The sequence below is a fragment of the Schistocerca nitens genome, chromosome 7 (assembly GCF_023898315.1).
Source record: "Schistocerca nitens isolate TAMUIC-IGC-003100 chromosome 7, iqSchNite1.1, whole genome shotgun sequence".
NCBI classification, from domain to species: Eukaryota; Metazoa; Arthropoda; class Insecta; order Orthoptera; family Acrididae; genus Schistocerca; species Schistocerca nitens.
The window spans coordinates 334,074,055-334,085,142 of NC_064620.1; the positions used below are offsets into that span (position 1 = coordinate 334,074,055).

The 11,088-nt window shown below is 39.7% G+C and overlaps 1 non-coding gene across 1 annotated transcript; it reads left to right on the forward strand.

Annotated features, from left to right (window-relative positions):
- Nucleotides 1-8,173: 8,173 nt before the first annotated feature.
- On the forward strand, nt 8,174-8,245 carry Trnag-ucc (transfer RNA glycine (anticodon UCC)). The gene has a single exon. It is a non-coding gene; the product is annotated as a tRNA-Gly (tRNA).
- The last annotated feature ends 2,843 nt before the right edge of the window (nt 8,246-11,088 follow it).

The window sequence follows — 11,088 nt, forward strand, 5'->3', positions numbered from 1 at the left end:
CTAATTAGTTGTCAAGTGAATAAAGAAGCAATTTCTGGTCTATTGTGCGAACTAGTTGTAATTACGGAAGGCATTTTTATGAGATATTTAATCATATGTTAAGTATATGTCTTCATTTTACTGTTATAGATGAATGTACAAAGTACGTGGGTAGTTGATGGATTATGTGATGAAGATCTTAAATTCGTTTCAGAATCTGTAACCTCTCCCAACTCCTCTCCCACCCTAGCCAACACTGTGTCACGTGTTAATGCTAGTATTTGGAAATAACATAATTATTGGTACCTTGTGCAGTCAGTATAGCAGTCTTATGAAATATTGATTTTACTAATGATGCTTTAAAAATAATTTAGTTTCATGACCGAAATACAATTAAAATCTTGTTTCCCACTCTGCAGGTGGAGCATCCCCAGTCCATTTGCTATCAATGGTGAAGTTGTTATCAGCAGCTGTGGGGACGGCCGTCGATGTAGATTTCTGGAACGAAATAAGTTTGTTCTCAACCTGGGAATATCGTCATGGATGGGAACTTGAAGATTATTCATTATTTCGCAATATTCTTTAAGCAAGGGCTTCTTGTCTTTTTAACAAAGGAGAAACTATGTGGCTATGTTGGAAGCCAGTATAAGAGAGTAGTCCTTATGCATCTGGAATAGTTCTCGTGGTTGTATTGAGCTGAGTGTCTATCTTATTTACTTGTGGATTGTTCAGCCACACTGTAGCAACATTATTCTGCAGTAGAAAACACTAAACTGAACGCCGAAGTTGTAAGCGCATCGGCTGACGCTCCCCAATTAGTACTACAGACTTTCTGGATAAGGCTGTTTCGTGTGCTTCATTTCCAGGAAGTTTGTGCTAGATGCTTCCTGAAACATAGCACCCTATCGAGAGTCATTCCAAGATAATTTGGGTGATTATTAGCAATAAACTCGAGTAAGACGAAAAGGATCTAAGATACCATGACTCCCATACAGAATGGACAAAAACAGATTATTCAAACAAATATTTGATTACCTCTGGAACAAGACAAGAACGACGAGAATGAAAGAATCTCGGGAAAAGCTGTGAGGTTCAACTTACCTTAAACCCTCATGTTATAACAAGACATGCTTCAAAGCAGAATACTAAGTTTGAAAGGGCTTTCAGTCGAGAGAAGAACTACAAAATGCGGAAGAATATGGAGGGAAGGACGAAACCAGCAGCATAACGACCATACAAAGAAGTATTGGTAACCAGAGAAACTTCGGAATAAAGACGACAAAATAAAGTTGTAGTGTGATCTTAAGCAGCCAATACGCCAAACGAAAGGAAAGAAAAAATATAAATCCATTTGGAGAGCCCTCTTTCAGCCTCACAAATGTTTTGAGACATTTTCTGATTTGGTAGAATACGGCTGAAACATAAATGTAATTCCACATAGATGATTCAAGCGTAACCTTGGTTTTTTTGTGGAAGGTAATCCCAAATTCGATTTGATATTTTTGCAAATTGGCTGAATATGTGCATTTTGTGAACTAGTAGCTATTTTTACCATATGAGGACACTATATATTATGCTATGAGTCCTGGTAGCACCTGTGTCCCATTATATTGTTATTGCAATAAGTCTGTTTCGGCATGATTGCCATCTTCAGATTATATCACGTTGTCTTGCTATCCGTATGATGGCACTGTCGTAGTTAGTGTCACTACTGCACAAGTTTGCTCCTTTGACGTGAGTGGGGGTATAGTAGGTGTTAAATTTTAGCTGGAGCAGTTGTATGTGCAGTTCTAGAATTTTAAAGTGAGACATGTACGTTTTAAATATGACTGTATTTACGTAACTGACAGTAGTCTGAAACACAAGTGTTAGGATGTGGAATGGCATGTGAATGTGTATTTTATATCGTCGCTTATGCGCTTTGCCCCGTACTGCACTTTTCTGACTGCGAGAATGTAAATTTAATCTAGCTGCGAGAATGTGATCTCTCAATAACTTTAAACCAAACCAAAACTGCATGAATTTATGTATCACAAAAACTGAATCTGATGCTACACTATTGATTTGAAATTGGTCCCGGTAATAAAACAAAACTTGATCAATTTGAAAATAATGGTCCCTGTGCTTAATGAATGCTATCCCTGAAATAATAAAATTTCTTACCTTTATCTGCGCAATGGTAACGTTCTTTGCACTGCTGTCTGTTAGTACTTTAAATTATACAGTTAGCAAACAGCTAGAGTGCAGGGCTGTTGCTTAGCATACATTTTAATTAAATTGAACATAACATAGGCAATAATGTCTTGAGAAAAATAGTTAATCAAGAATGACATGGATCTGGGAAAACTTATTAACTTGGGGTAAAAATATGGCACTAACTTTAAAACTTGTATTTTGAATCTTTTGAAAATTAATAATGCTGACAATTAACACATTCAATAAACTGATTATATATTAACAGTTAGCTTTACAAAACCATTGGATCTGAGTGCTATACATTGTCTCAATCATCACTTATGAATATGCACATTGCGTTAGTAACAAAACAACTTTTTTACCTTAATTATTTCCCACTTCTGTTGAGATTCCTTTTACAGTTAGCGACATCACAGCATCTTGCAAATAAAAAAAATCATTACTGTCTGTAGCGAGTAAGCATATATCCAGCACACATCAGATAAAACACATCTTTGCACTTGAGAGTCCTCCATACATCTCTCACTCTAAAGTCACTATAAAAGATTACCCATAACACCTTGAATCAGCGATCGCTGTTGAGCAATGACGCTACTACACAAACGGTACCACATTTGACCATCTCTGGTTCAAGACAATATTTTCTTACAAAACTTGAATTAATTTACCCTATGTATATACCGTTCGTAACCCTGCTGCCTCCTTCTGAAGAATTTCGCAGAATAGTTATGGCAACAGGCCATAATAACACAACAGATTATTAACATTGCATAAGTATAGGCTGATAAAAGTTCAGGAATGTATCATGAAATAGATAATTAACAAGGAAATACATCAGTGATTAGGAATCATGAGCGTACAAATAGACAGGTAAGATAGTGCTCATGTGCACTATGAAAGTCTAAAGTGTAGCCTAATATATGAGATCAAGTGTCCATTTATAACGCTCATTTTCGCAGTTATGATTACTCAAAGGCATTGTTATGCAAGGCATAGTGTAGCTATATCATGAGTGTAAAATATAAAGGAAAGAGTGAAAGAGGCAAGGGTAAAGTCACGATTGAGGTAAAGATACAGTCTGAATGGTCTGCAAATCGAGGATACATAGATATTGATTTATACTTCTTCATCAGAATAGTATATTTTTAAGTTACGTTGTCTTGAATATTTTTTGAACATCACTCGGTATGTCAAAGTAGTGAGATTTGGCATTGAGGAGACTCATTGGTTGCAGCAGTAGATATGGTACCCAATGACAACTCAGCCAATTGTATATGAAGTGCTGCCTAGTACAGTCTTCAGTGCAATGAATGGTGTAATTATACTTCTCTCATTTGTAGTGTATTATCGTCAACACCAGTAAGCTTCTGTATATTTATATTGTTGCAGACAAGTAAACAACTGTATGTTTATGACAATTTCAGTGGTTAAGCTAGAGAATGACAATAGCATAAAGAGAAAATGGGACTTAAAGAGGCATTGAATACTTTTAAGACTGCAAAGTATGACAGTTGTAGATATTAATATAAAATCTTGAGCTTATGCAGGTGACAACTGCATTATTTATGGCAGTGCCATCAATATGTCAGTGAGCAAATGTGTTCATCGTTCATTATCTAACAGTATGGTATATATAATGTGTTTTAGGCTCATAGTTGAGCTATTCCAGCAGTAAGCTAGTGATAAATACATTTACTGGTAGTGACTATCTGTAGAACAGTAGTGGTTACATATAAAATATCAGTGGCATTGCAAGTAAGTAGACTTGAAAAATCAGTGTATACAGGCAATAATTCTAGAAAATAGTACATGAAGATTGACAATAATAAATGACAAAATACATAGTTGATAATTGATCAGTCTATATGCTGTTAAATGGTTTTTTTCCAGTCTTTGATCACAATATAAAGTCTTTTGACCATGACCAAATTCAGTCAGTAATGAACATCCTCAAATCTACAATATAAAAGATATATAACTAGTGGGCAGTCTATCTATCAAAACAATACAGTATTTCATATCACGATATACTCTCATACAAACTGGGAATGAACAAATAAAATAAGGTAAAGCGTACCTGTTCTACACCATGCCCTAATGTGATAAAATCGTAATGGCGTCATCAAGACATGTAAATACACTCAACAAAGCATTGTCACGTAGAACTAAAATATGGTGTAAAATAGGCCACATCGTCCATACAGTCATTTTGCAACTGGCGTTACTGTACAATAATACTGAAGTGTGGTAGCTACCAGAAATATGTTTGCCTATATGCTTCATAGATGTCGCTACTGTGGGCATAGATATCAGAGCTTATAAGAAAGATGAGTATCGTAAATATCTCTATAGTGCATCAGATTAAGATGGAATTTGTTGCAAATATTGATTATACGTAAGTAATATATCTCATATGGAGATCTGAGAAAAAAGTAATAACAGTAGATGTAAGGAATGCCAGAACTGCCAGGAAAAGGGGAATAAGGCAAAGGAAAGTGCACTTTTGCTGCGAAAGAAAAGTGATCAGTCAAAACAAAGCAAGAGAAAAATGTGTAATCACAGGATTATTCTAAGTATAGGCATGAAAAAGTTAAAGAAATCAGAATGACTTAACAAGTAGAAGCATATAGTATAAGCATAGATTGCAAAGCAAACAAACGGAACAAAAAATTGCTGATGAGAAATGGCTCGATGTACGAGTAAAGTATGAGGAAATTATTATGCTGGAGTTGTTAATGACATAGTTAATGCAAACAAAAGTAATATCAGCAGGTGCTAAATGTCAGTGTACATATCCAGCAAAAGCATAATTAGTTCAGAAAAATACAGTGTATCGAGCGGAACATGCATGACTACTCTTCCATTCAATAGCAAGTCTTTTCTCTGTAATACAAGTGTGAGGTAACGGGCAAGTTGTGGCGCCCTGAAAATATTCTAAGTTCGGAGTTGGCGTGGCTGCGCTGGGACCTCTCGGCGGGCTGCGGCTCGAGGCTCGACGGGGGCCGCGTGGTGTCGAACTTTAGCCGGGATCCAGACCGACCACGTGGCTGGGAATTCATTAGTGACGCTGTGTTGATGAAAGAGACTTATATGCCTAGAGTGCCAAAGATGGCACACTTTCACAGTTTGTGTAGAAATTAATAGTAGCCAGATGAATGATGATACCTCAAAAAGAAACATGTACATTACCATTATTTGCACGACGATTCTGATGGTGTAATCAGATTTTCAATATCTTGATTAGTTTAATGTTTAGTATCTGACGATAAATTATACAAGTAACACCCAGCAACGAATTTCCAAAATCTAAACGGTTCATCCGATTTTGTCGATCGACATGTCTTTAGAAAGCTATTAGTGTAAACCTAAGTTGGTATAAATTACAGGCATGTAACTTGAATAGTACATGTTTTATTGGAGTGGTCAATTACTATTAATCGCGTCAGGCCATAAGTACTCCACAGTTACACGAATAAACGGTAGCAGCATGCTTTTAAATATATTTGTTCCTCTATTCAAGAAGAAATTGGTTAAATATTTACTGTGTTTTAGAAAGCACAGAGACATTATGCTACTGGCCTACCTTTTGTTTCTATTCCTTTAATACACGTTTATTTAATTTGTTTATGTATTTAATAGTGTGTGTTAGACCGTGTTTATGGTCAAGCCGTAGGAATATTTATTTAATTTTAAGTTATTTAAATGTAAATTCAGTATTTCGAATGTGTTTCATTATATTTGTGAGTGTGCGTTGGCTTGAAGACATGGCGGTAGTGCTCTAGCCAATCACAGGACTCGTTAATGGAGGGACTGTATGGGAGTACGGCACAGGACACAGGAGATGCTGAACGGAGAGTCGTGGACAGTATGGCGCGACGTACGGCTGAGGGAAAGACTTGGAGAGTGGAGCAGTTTGCGTGTGGTCGCGGGAGATACAAATATTTCGTAGTGCCGACTTGTGCACCTGTGAGATTTCTGGGGTTTCTGCAGTGAAGACGTAGTATGCGTTTAGAAGTGAATATCTCGCGAGCTATGTTGTTCTTCATACCTAATTACATGAAGTAGGAATCTAATGTTTCCCTGTTATTCAACTTATATTTTATTTAATTCCTGGACCATCGACACCAATAAGTGTTTTACAGTAATAAAGGGCATTCTTAAAGGTACTTCGGCTATCGTACCCATCATTTAAAGTCGTTAAAATAGTACCTGCACAATTTACTTAATTGCAATCTTTCATTTGTAAATTTCTATACAGCATTCAAAATACTCAATTGCCAAGTGATAGGAACCTTGGACCATTCGATTCATGTATCTATTCATACTGTATACTGTAGACTCAGCAGTATTTGGCTTGTAATGTGGCAACTACGTATCCCAGCCCCTAGACAACGAAACTAGCCAAAACCTTTTAATATTTCAACTCTGTGTCAGAGGGTACATAGTCAAGGGCCAACACCACCTCACCTCCATTTATTTATTTGGAAGTCTGCTCAAGGACTAATGTACATGTGCACGAAATAATGTCATGTTCTTCTACAGTCGTTAAAAATGGTACATGTACCTCCATGAATTCATTATTGTGTTCTCACTAACTTCAAATTGTCATAAAATGTTTCTCATTATAATAGTGTGAACTCTGGGTCATCACTTTTTTGTGCTTTTCATTCACATATAATCATCATTATCATTATCAGAACATCATTGTATCGTCTTTATTATCACTAGATAAAATACGAGTATTACCATAGTCAAATTTAGATTTATATCCAAGATACATAGAAAAATCGGTAGTACATGTCATTCTTGGTATTGCTATAATAATCATGTTGCATACTGAAAAAGAATTGATTAGCGACAGCATATAAATGAGTTTCTAGACACAGATGTTACCCTCGAATGTATACTTTGTTGATTCCGGTGAAACCTGCAAGAAAAAAAAATAGTTGGCATATGACGAAGAATGACCATTGTTGCACTTTTTCCATTCAATTTCCATTAATGTGTTGCATATCCTCGATGCTTCAAAATGTGTACATGTTTATTTCTTTTTATTTTACTTTACGTCGTAACAGCTTGTTCCGAAAAAGTGAATGAGCATGATGAGTAAATAGTAATGACAATATTCAGTAAACACGTGAAATCTTGTTGCTTCTCTCCCTGAGAGCGCAGCTGACCGTGCGGGCAATACGTATATGATTGATATTTCCATCCAGATTCGAGTAGCGTTTGTGTCATTTATCACTCCCTATATTGGCAAATGCATCATAGCTGGTAATTTCACTAATTTTATGTGTGGTTACTTTCTGTACCAGGATGCATATATCTGCTGCATTAACCCTATCGATCATTCCTGAGATAGATTGAAAAAGGCTGTTTATGGACGACGTGACCCACCAACCACTGTGAGGGATCTACGCGAATTGCTGTTGAGGAGTGGGACATTGTAGACAAACAGTGCCTTGATGAACTTGTGGATAGTATGCCACGACGAATAAAGGCATGCGTCAATGCAAGAGGACGTGCTACTGGGTATTAGAGGTACCGGTGTGTACAGCAATCTGAACCACTACCTCTGAAGGTCTCGCTGTATGGTGGTACAAAATGCGATGTGTGGTTTTCATGAGCAATTGAAAGGGCGGAAATGATGTTTATGTTGATCTCTCTTCCAGTTTTCTGTACAGGTTCCGGAACACTCCGAATCGAGGTGATGCAAAACTTTTTTTGATGTGTGTATAACTGAGTTACACTGCCCGGCGTGAGATACCTTCTAAAACAGAATCGAGTAATAGCGTAAATTTCATCCTCAATACATTACTTTGGTTGTCGCGAGACTAGAAAACAGAAGCTGCAGTTGCAACCTGATGGAAAGCAAACGGCTGCCAACAGTTGCGCTTCACTGGCAGCCGCATCACGCCGCCTGTCTGTGACGTCACGGTGAAAGGAGATGCGCTGCTCCGCTCATCACGACGGCTGCGGATGCTCTGCTTTGCAGAGTGCGATGGTGGTGTAATGGTCAGCATAGTTGCCTTCCAAGCAGTTGATCCGGGTTCGATTCCCGGCCATCGCATGTATTTTTACTCAGCTTTCGGGAATGTCGGTGAAGCATTATTATTTAGCGTGGAGCACGACGCATGGCACACAGGTCAACAACATATAAAAATACATAAATAATGTAAGTGTAGAAAATACATTAAAACAGGTGTTATATTCTAACGTCCAGTTTCCTTGTCCAGTCAAGGCTTGATAATGAGGACGTGAAAAAGTACTTTGAATCATCAGGGTAAGCTCTCAGTTTATACACCTCGCACAATGTGAAGGGTGGTCTGACTCAGTGCTCCACAGTGACAGCTTGGGGTGGGCTGCTTATCCCATTTGAGCAGGTTGTGTACATACAGTCCGTGCCCTGTTCGGCTGCGATTTATATTCTTCCACTTCTGCTGTTGGGGTTCAAAGTCCTTGGGCATCTGTCCGGCAATGGTTTCCAACCTTTCCGAGATCATATTACTTCCTTCCACACAACTCAGACGAGGTCTCATCCAGCAATCGGGAATTGAATAATCTATGATAAGGCTACCAGAAGTACTCTGTGCCACATTCCATAAGGTGGCTCGTAGCGTAGAGGAGTAGATCAATTTTTCCTCGGTTTTCCCTTACTGTTTGTTCTATATGGACATTGAATCTGCCGATAGTCTTCAATGCGGAGTCACTTGCTTCTCAGCTACGATCTGCCCTTTCATGTCTTCCGAATCTTGTATCTGCAGTCTAGTTTCTGTATTATACGTAGATAAGCTTTCGCTCCAAGAACTTTTCCCTGACAACTTTAGAATTTGAGAGTGTCTATTCTCCTCATCACTTGAGACAAACATTTTTCAGCTTCTACAGACGGTATGAGTTTCCGTTGTCCTCTTGCGGACGCATCTAGATCTATGCTTACACTCTGCAACTCACCTTACGGTGTGTGGTGGCGGGGTCTTTGAGTGCCACTGACACTTCCCACTTTTCCTATGTTTCGCGAGAAGCGTTGTTGATAGGCCTCCGTGTGGGTTCGAGTCTCTCTAAGTTTACGTTCATGGTCTCTCCGTGTGCGGAAGCAATATATTGAATGCGTACGCTCTCGGAATTTTCACACTAAACCACAACGCGATGGAAACGCCTGTCTGGTAACGTCTGCCACTGGAGTTGGCTGAGAACACTTTTGCGCTTCCTAAATAAATCTGTAACGAAACTCCCTACTCTTCTTTGGATCTTTTCTATACTACTGGCCATTAAAATTGCTACACCACGAAGAAGACGTGCTACAGATGCGAAATTTAACCGACAGGAAGAAGATGCTGTGATATGCAAATGATTAGCTTTACAGAGCATTCACACAAGGTTGGCGCCGTTGGCGACACGTACAACGTGCTGACACGAGGAAAGTTTCCAACCGATTTCTCATACACAAACAGCAGTTGACCAACGTTGCCTGGTGAAACGCTGTTGTGATGCCTCGTTTAAGGAGGACTAATGCGTACCATCACGTTTCCGACTTTGATAGAGGTCGGATTGTAGCCTATAGCGATTGCGGTTTATGGTATCGCGACATTGCTGCTCGCGTTGGTCGAGATCCAATGACTGTTAGCAGAATATGGAATCGGTGGCTTCAGGAGGGTAATACGGAACGCCGTGCTGGATCCCAAAGGCCTCGTATCACTAGCAGTCGAGATGACAGGCACCTTATCCGCATGGCTGCAACGGATCGCGCAGCCACGTCTCGATCCATGAGTCAAGAGATGGGGACGTTTGCAAGACAACAACCATCTGCACGAACAGTACGACGACGTTTGCAGTAGCATGGACCATCAGCTCGGAGACAATGGCTGCGGTTACCCTTGACGCTGCATAACAGACAGGAGTGCCTTAGATGGTGTACCCAACGACGAACCTGGGTGCACGAATGGCAAAACGTCATTTTTTCGGATGAATCCAGGTTCTGTTTACAGCATCATGATGGTCGCATCCGTGTTTGGCGATATCGCGGTGAACGCACATTGGAAGCGTGGATTCGTTATCGCCATACTGGCGTATCACCCGCCGTGATGGTATGGGGTGCCATTGGTTACACGTCTCGGTCACCTCTTGTTCGCATTGACGGCACCTTGAACAGTTTCAGATGTGTTACGACCCGTGGCTCTACCCTTCATTGGATCACTGCGAAGCCCTACATTTCAGCTGGATAATGCACGACCGCATGTTGCAGGTCCTGTACGGGCCTTTCTCGATACAGAAAATGTTCGATTGCTGCCCTGACCAGCACATTCTCCAGATCTCTCACCAACTGAAATCGTCTGGTCAATGGTGGCCGAGCAACTAGCTCGTCACAATACGCCAGTCACTACTCTTGATGAACTGTGGTACCGTGTTGAAGCTGCATGGGCAGCTGTACCTGTACACGCCATCCAAGCTCTGTTCGACTCAATGCCCAGGCGTATCGGGGCCGTTTTTACGGCCGGAGGTGATTGCTCTGGTACTGATTTCTCAGGATCTATGCACCCAAACTGCGTGAAAATGTAATCACATGTCAGTTGTAGTATAATATATTTGTCCAATGAATACCCGTTTATCATCCGTATTTCTTCTTGGTGTAGCAACTGTAATGGGGTGGTGTATTTTGTATATCAATTCTGTCTGATAATGATCCCGGATTGACCCCTAATATTGAAGTACTTTTCGAATAAAGGCTTTGAGAGCTACGTCATTTGTTGATGGATTACATTTCAGGCGGATTCTTCCCCTGAATTTCAGTTGTGATCAGTTTTATGTGTTCGCACCACTTTAAAAGGGAGCGATCAGTCCAGAATCGATATGGAAATCAGGCAAATTCGTTGTGAGCGTGTGGCAAATATCCCAGCCACGCACCAAGTTGAAGAC